Source organism: Columba livia, chromosome 20, assembly GCF_036013475.1.
Source record: "Columba livia isolate bColLiv1 breed racing homer chromosome 20, bColLiv1.pat.W.v2, whole genome shotgun sequence".
In the NCBI taxonomy this organism is placed as follows: Eukaryota; Metazoa; Chordata; class Aves; order Columbiformes; family Columbidae; genus Columba; species Columba livia.
The window spans coordinates 9386931-9392930 of record NC_088621.1 but is presented as its reverse complement, the minus strand read 5'-3'; the positions used below and the strand labels follow the sequence as shown (position 1 = coordinate 9392930).

The window sequence follows — 6000 nt, the reverse complement described above, 5'->3', positions numbered from 1 at the left end:
CAGGAATTTCTCCTCTGGGCTTTTCCTCGACGTGTTTCTTGCCATGGATCCTGCGCTCCCAGCCCCGCTCCGGGCGGCACCGCCGGGTCCCCGTGTCCCCATGGCTCCCCAAGACGTGCCAGCAGCCATGAGCACTGAGGGGCTTCCAGAAACGTCCCGCTCTTTGATCTATAATTTAAAAACCGTTTTGTTTTGCCTTGGTTGTTTTAACCAGCAATTTGCTCTAGCAAAGAACACAATACCCCTTTAGGAAAGAAGAAATAAACTCATTCTTTCAATTAAATTTCTCCTGACCTTACTAAAACTTTTTCCCCATTCCCTTTTCTAAAGAAGCAGCTTTTCTTCTTTTTTTTTTTTTTTTTAATTTTAAATTTTTGTGATCTCCAATTCCACTGAGAGACAGAAGAAATCAGCATATCAGAGAAAACAACGATTCTTGTGATGCCCAGCAGTCACTAATTAACAAATTAAAAAAAAAAAAGAGAAATCTTTCTGCAGATAGGATTGTTTCCTGGCAATGTTGCCTTTTCTTTTGTCAGCACTGTGACAAGGAACTTCTTTATTGCTGCAGATAGAGCAGATTAAGCCATCCCTCTCACGCTGTTTGCCTGGCTGGATGAGTTTGTGCAGCTCATTGTTTTGCCCCCTCGAATAAAACACCTTGCACTTTTACCCTGTTGTGGTGGGTTCCTTCGGAGACATGCACAGATATGACAATTGTCAGTGTTTAAGCCATCACATCTGTCCCCCAGCTGGACCCAGTGTTCTTTTAATAAGCGTGAGCATCCCCAGAGGATGGGGGCTCAGTGGGGATGAGCCCACCGGTGTGGACTCAGTTTCAGTGGAACATCTGGAGAACATCTGGGATCCCACCAGACGGTCTGTAGCCCCCATCTGGCAGCAGCCCCTGGAGCCATCCCCATGCAGCCGAGCTGCAGCTCAGTCTGTCCGTCTTGCGGCTCAGCCACAGCCCGGCCTCCCCACCACCATCTCCCCAGGCTTCTCCAAATCTCAGGATCGTCTGGGCCTCTCCCCCTCCCAAGCACTCGCAGCCATACACGGGGACAGCACCCAAAGCAGAGGCCCTATTGGGAGCTGCTGTGGCTGTGGGGCTGAGCTCTGTCACACACCTGTGACCAAAGGTGACACCCACAGGTCTCCAATCTTGATTTGGTTCATGGTCCCCAATGGTGAGGAGCAAAACGGGACCCCAAAGCCAGGAGGCACAGAGCCCTACTGGAGTCCCAGCCTTGCGACCAGCTCTTGGGGTCTCTGCTGGGGCAAGATAAAGGGGCAGGAGGGTTCCCCACATGTTTGGGGTGAGGCAGATGTTGGGTTTTGGCCAAAGGATCTTGGACACCCTCTTTGTCAAGGTCCCCTCCCAGGGCCAGTGTCCTTCAGGGGACTCCAAGGATTGTCATCCTGCAGCGTATCTGCAGGAGCATCAAGTTGAACACACGCAGGGGGTTGCATGATTCCTGATCGTGCTTCTCTGACCTGTCCATAGATGTTCCCGGGGGGCTGCTCCCATGGGACTGGGAGTGGGGGCCATCCCCAGGGAGGGCAGATTTGGGGAGCAGCAATGAGCACAAGGCTGACTGTGGCCACAGGCAGGACCCAGCGCTCCCCAAACTTGCCACTGCGATGGATGTTGCATCAAAATACACTTTTTTTGCCCTTCTTTTTAATTGCACAGGTTTCCCTAGTCCAGCCTGGGTTTGAGCCTGCAGTGTCCACAGAGGGGCTGGAGAGCCATGGTGAGAGCATCACATCCTTCCCCGGCAGCTCCCCCTTGTTCGGCTCCTGCACTTGGGTGACCTAATTAAATTAATTTTGGTGGATTTTTTTATTTCTTTTGTGATCTGGCTTAAAGATAATTAGCCAAAAGATGCCCTGATTTCTTTCTTCAGAGCGAGATCTTCCATTTAATTACTCAGCAAGTGGGTTGTCACTCACCATTTATGCTCCCAGGGACAGTCGATGCTGGGTGCAAACTGGGGACCAGCTCTGGCCACCCCAGTGGGGCCCACCCTGCCCCAGGGAACCCCCAAACCCTTCATCCTCCTTAGCTTTGCTGGGACACCACACAGCCCCCAGCCCAACTGGCGCAATGAGTTTGCCAGGCCTGATGCCACGGAGAAGGACGCAGGGGGTGCCGGGTGCCTGCGTGGGGCTCGGCAGCGCCAAAAAGCCCCTTCCCCGCTTCTCCAGGAACTGGAAAAAAGTGTTTGCTCTTAAAATCTTTTCTTCTCCCCGTGGCCCCGGAGCGGTAATAAATCATCACTTATTTAAAACAAAACCCAGCTAATGGAGCAGCTGCATAATGTGTGCTTCAAAGGGAAAAAAAATGTCAGCAGTTTCCAAACTTTCGAGGTTAAAATGCTGTCAAGTTATTTTTAATAGTTTTTCATTTGTTTTAATTTGCCATTCCTTAATATGCAGTGAGGAACTTGGAAAATGATCGTTTCTTCCTTGCAGGTCGTCCTCCCAGCCGGCAAATGCACCCTTGCTCCAAACGGGCATGGTGGGCCGGGCCATGCCGGGCCGAGCTGTGCAAGGCCGTGCTAAGCTGGGCCATGCCGAGCCAAGCCATGCTGAGCTGAACTATGCAGGGCAAGACTGTGATAAGCCGGGCTGTGCCATGCCAGGCCATACAGCATCATGCCATGCCAAGCCTAGCCAAGCCGAGCCAAGCTATACAGGGGGAGGCTGTGCTGAGCTGTGCTACACCATGCCAAGCCGTGCCATGTGAGCCATGTCGAGCCAAGCTGTGCCAAGGCATGCTGTGCTATGCTGATCTGTGCATGGCCAAGCCACACCTTGCTGGGCCAAGATGTGCTGAGCCAAGCCGAGCCATTCAGGGCAGGGCAAGGCTGTGCTGAGCTGTGTCATACCCTGCTGAGCCGTGCAGTGCCATGCCAAGCCAAGCCAAGCCAAGCCAAGCCAAGCCAAGCCAAGCTGTGCCAAGCCACACTGTGTGGGACCAGGCTGTGATATGCTATGCCATGCCATGCCATGCCATGCCATGCCATGCAGGGCCAGGCCAGGCCATGCCAAGTCTTGATGAGCTGAGACGAGCCATGCGGTGCAAGGCAGTGCCAAGCCATGCCAAGCCATGCCGATCTGTGCAGGACCAGGTCATGCCAAGCTGTGCCATGCTGAGCCAAAACACATGATACTGAGCCAAACCGGGCCAAACCGCGCTAAACCATACAAAGGCCGCACTACACCAAGCTGTACCATGCCAAGCCCAGCCGTGCCAACACCAACAGGTGGCGACAGGTCCCCACTGCACCCACCCCCAGCCGGGGCTGTGCCGCGCTGTTCCGGGGCCGTTCCGGCTCGGCGCGGCATGAAACGACTTAACACAGCTCGTTCCCCCCCTCAACCCCCCCCGTCCGGTTATCGGGCTGGTTAATCCCGTATGTAAATGGCAGCCAATGGATGGTGCCGTTGAGCGGGGTTGGGATTAGCGGCGGGGCGAATGGCTGGCACTTTTACTGGGATTACAGAACAAAGAGCTGCTCTCCATTCCCAGCCTGATTTTTTTTTTTTGCCCCCCCCCCTCCTTCCTCCTCTCCGACTCTCTCCTCCAAGCCCCCACCGGGAGCACCGGCTCCGCCCGGGGAGGAGGGAGGCGGCGGGAGGCGGCGGGAGGCGGCTCCATCCCGGCCCCCGCCCGCCCGCCCCCGCCGCTCCCGCGCAGCCTCGCCGGGGGAGGCAGGAGCGCCGCGCCCCAGCCGCCCGCGGTAAGGAAAAGTTTTGGCCCCCTCCTCCTCCTCCTCATGGTTACCCCCACCCGGGTCCCGGTGCTGGGGAGTGGCGGGGGGGGGGATGCGGGGGTTGGGTGCCATGGGGCTGGGAGGGGTGCTGAGGGGTGCAGGGGGGCATTGGGGCTTGGGGAAGTGCGGGGGGGTGTTAGGGTTGGGAGGGGTGCTAGGGTTGGGGGGGGATGCTGGGCTTATTAGGGCCAGGGGAGCGCAGGGGGGCAATAGGGCTGGGGGGCTGCTGGGGGGTGATAGGGATGCAGGGGGACATCAGGGCTTGGGGAGTGTTGTGGAGCAATAGAGCTGCCAGGGGATGCTTGGCTTGTTAGGGCTGGAGGAGTGCGGGGGGAGCGATAGGCTGGCGGGGGAATGCTGGACTCAGTAGAGCTGTGAGAGTGCAGGGGGATGCTGGGGGAGGATAGAGCTCAGGGATGCTGGGGTGCAATAGGGCTGGGAGGTAGCGGGGGGCACGAGGGCTGGGGGATGCTGCAGGGCAATAGGGCTGGCAGGGATGCTTGGGGGGGTATTAGGGCAAGGGGAATGTGTGTGGGGGGCAATAGATGCTGGGGATATTGGGGCAAGGAGGGGGTGCTGAGTGATGGGGGGGATATGAGGGCTGGGGGTGATGATGGGGCTTGGGAGTGGCAGGGTCCATCAGGGCTGGGGGGGATGCTGGGAGGCATTAGGTGTTGGGGTGCATTAGGTGTTGGGCTACATTAGGTGTTAGGGTGATGGTGGTACAGGGGTGCTTGGGGCAGGGAAACATAGACAGATGCAGGGATCAGTAGGGCTGGGGGATGATGCTGGGGGTTGTCTGGGTGTTGATAGCACTGGGGGGGTGCTGGGGATGTCAGGCTGGCCCTCAGTGCCCACCACCACAACCATGTCCAGCATCCCAAAGGCAGCTCTGGTGCTGCCACCTGCCCCGGCTGGATGTGGTGGTGCCGGGCAGGAGGGGAAGCTGCAGGCTCTGCCAGGGCTCGCCTCCCGCTCCGCCGGCGCAGGGAAAGGCGGCAGCGCGGCTGGAAATAGAAACGCAGAGTTGAGCTGACGAAGCGCTCGGGGCTTCGGCTCAGCCGGTAACCTGGCCTCGGCACCGCGGCCCGTGGGGCGGAGGGACAGGCATCCTCTGCAGCTCCCCGGTGCTGCAGGGGTACATGGAGGTTTCTCGGTGCGTGGGGACGACCGTGATGGGGAGAAAGTTGTTCCCCGGGGAGCCAGTGCCCTTGTCCTTCCAGCATGTGGGGCTGGCGGCGGGTTTATCCAGGATAAACTGTTAATCGGAGTGATCCCGTTAATGTGCCTTGTGCTGGAGTGAGCCTCGGACCTGGTGATGCTGTGCAGGTAGTGCTGGGTGTTCACGATGGGTGCCGGGCACACTGGGGCGTGAGTGTTTTAGGAGGTGTTGGTGCTGCCGAGGATCGCTGCAGAGCCGCAGGGCTGCGTGTTGTGGGCACTTTGGGGTCGGTCACTCGGCCTCCTGCTGCATCCATCGCCTGTTGGTGTGCACGCTCCGGACAGAGCGACTGTCTGGGGATGTCGGCACAGAGCCTCGTGTGATGGGAGCCCCCGGCTTCGGGGTGTCTGCTCCCCGTGCCGCTCCTGCCGGAGGAGCTGCTGGAAGTGCTGCAGCTGGGGAATAATCCCGTGCATGCAAGCGCCTCTAATTCTGCAGGATCCTGGATCTCAGATCCCCACCAGTGTGGCTGGACCTGCTACATTGGCTGTCACTCATCCAACCCCACAGAATTTCTTTCTCCTGTGGAAACCACCGCAGCTCTCACTCCGAAATGAAAAAGCGGTATGGTGGCTACCAGTGTCAGACCTGACCCCGCCAGCGGCTGAGGGGCTGGGATACTAAAGGCCACGGCTCGGTGCCTCTGCTGCATCCTGTGGGCCCCTGTGCCAGAACCGCGATCCCTGGCACAGCGGCGTGTGCCTCTGTCAGGGCGATGTGAAGCAGCCGGTTTGGTGCTGTTGAGCCACGGCACTGTGCTGTGATGTGGCTCTGCGACCGCCCACGAGCCCCACGCTCCTCTCCCGTCACCCCGCAGAGCTGGCGTCCCAGTGCTGGGGTGGCGGTGATGACCAGGGGATGGGGTGTCCCGGTTTGGGGCTGTGCCGCTGGTTTTCCCATGCACCGCTGCTGTCTGAGCTGGCACTGCTGCTTTTTGCGGTGAACCCTGCCCGGGATGTGTCGCCGCTGGGAGTGGGAAGGGGTTGGGCAGCTGCT

General features: G+C 58.5%; 1 protein-coding gene across 13 annotated transcripts in view; it reads left to right on the top strand.

Moving 5' to 3' along the window:
* The first annotated feature begins 3616 nt into the window (after positions 1–3616).
* GTF2IRD1 (GTF2I repeat domain containing 1) overlaps positions 3617–6000 on the top strand; it is a 63264-nt gene continuing 60880 nt past the window's right edge. For 10 of the 13 annotated variants that reach the window (XM_065037203.1, XM_065037202.1, XM_065037198.1 and 7 more), the window contains exon 1: positions 3617–3749. The gene's annotated coding sequence lies outside the window, so the exon portion shown is untranslated. Of the gene's footprint in view, positions 3750–4992; positions 5112–6000 lie in introns of those variants that run through there. The other 3 variants (XM_065037206.1, XM_065037204.1, XM_065037186.1) reach the window with 3 other exon arrangements.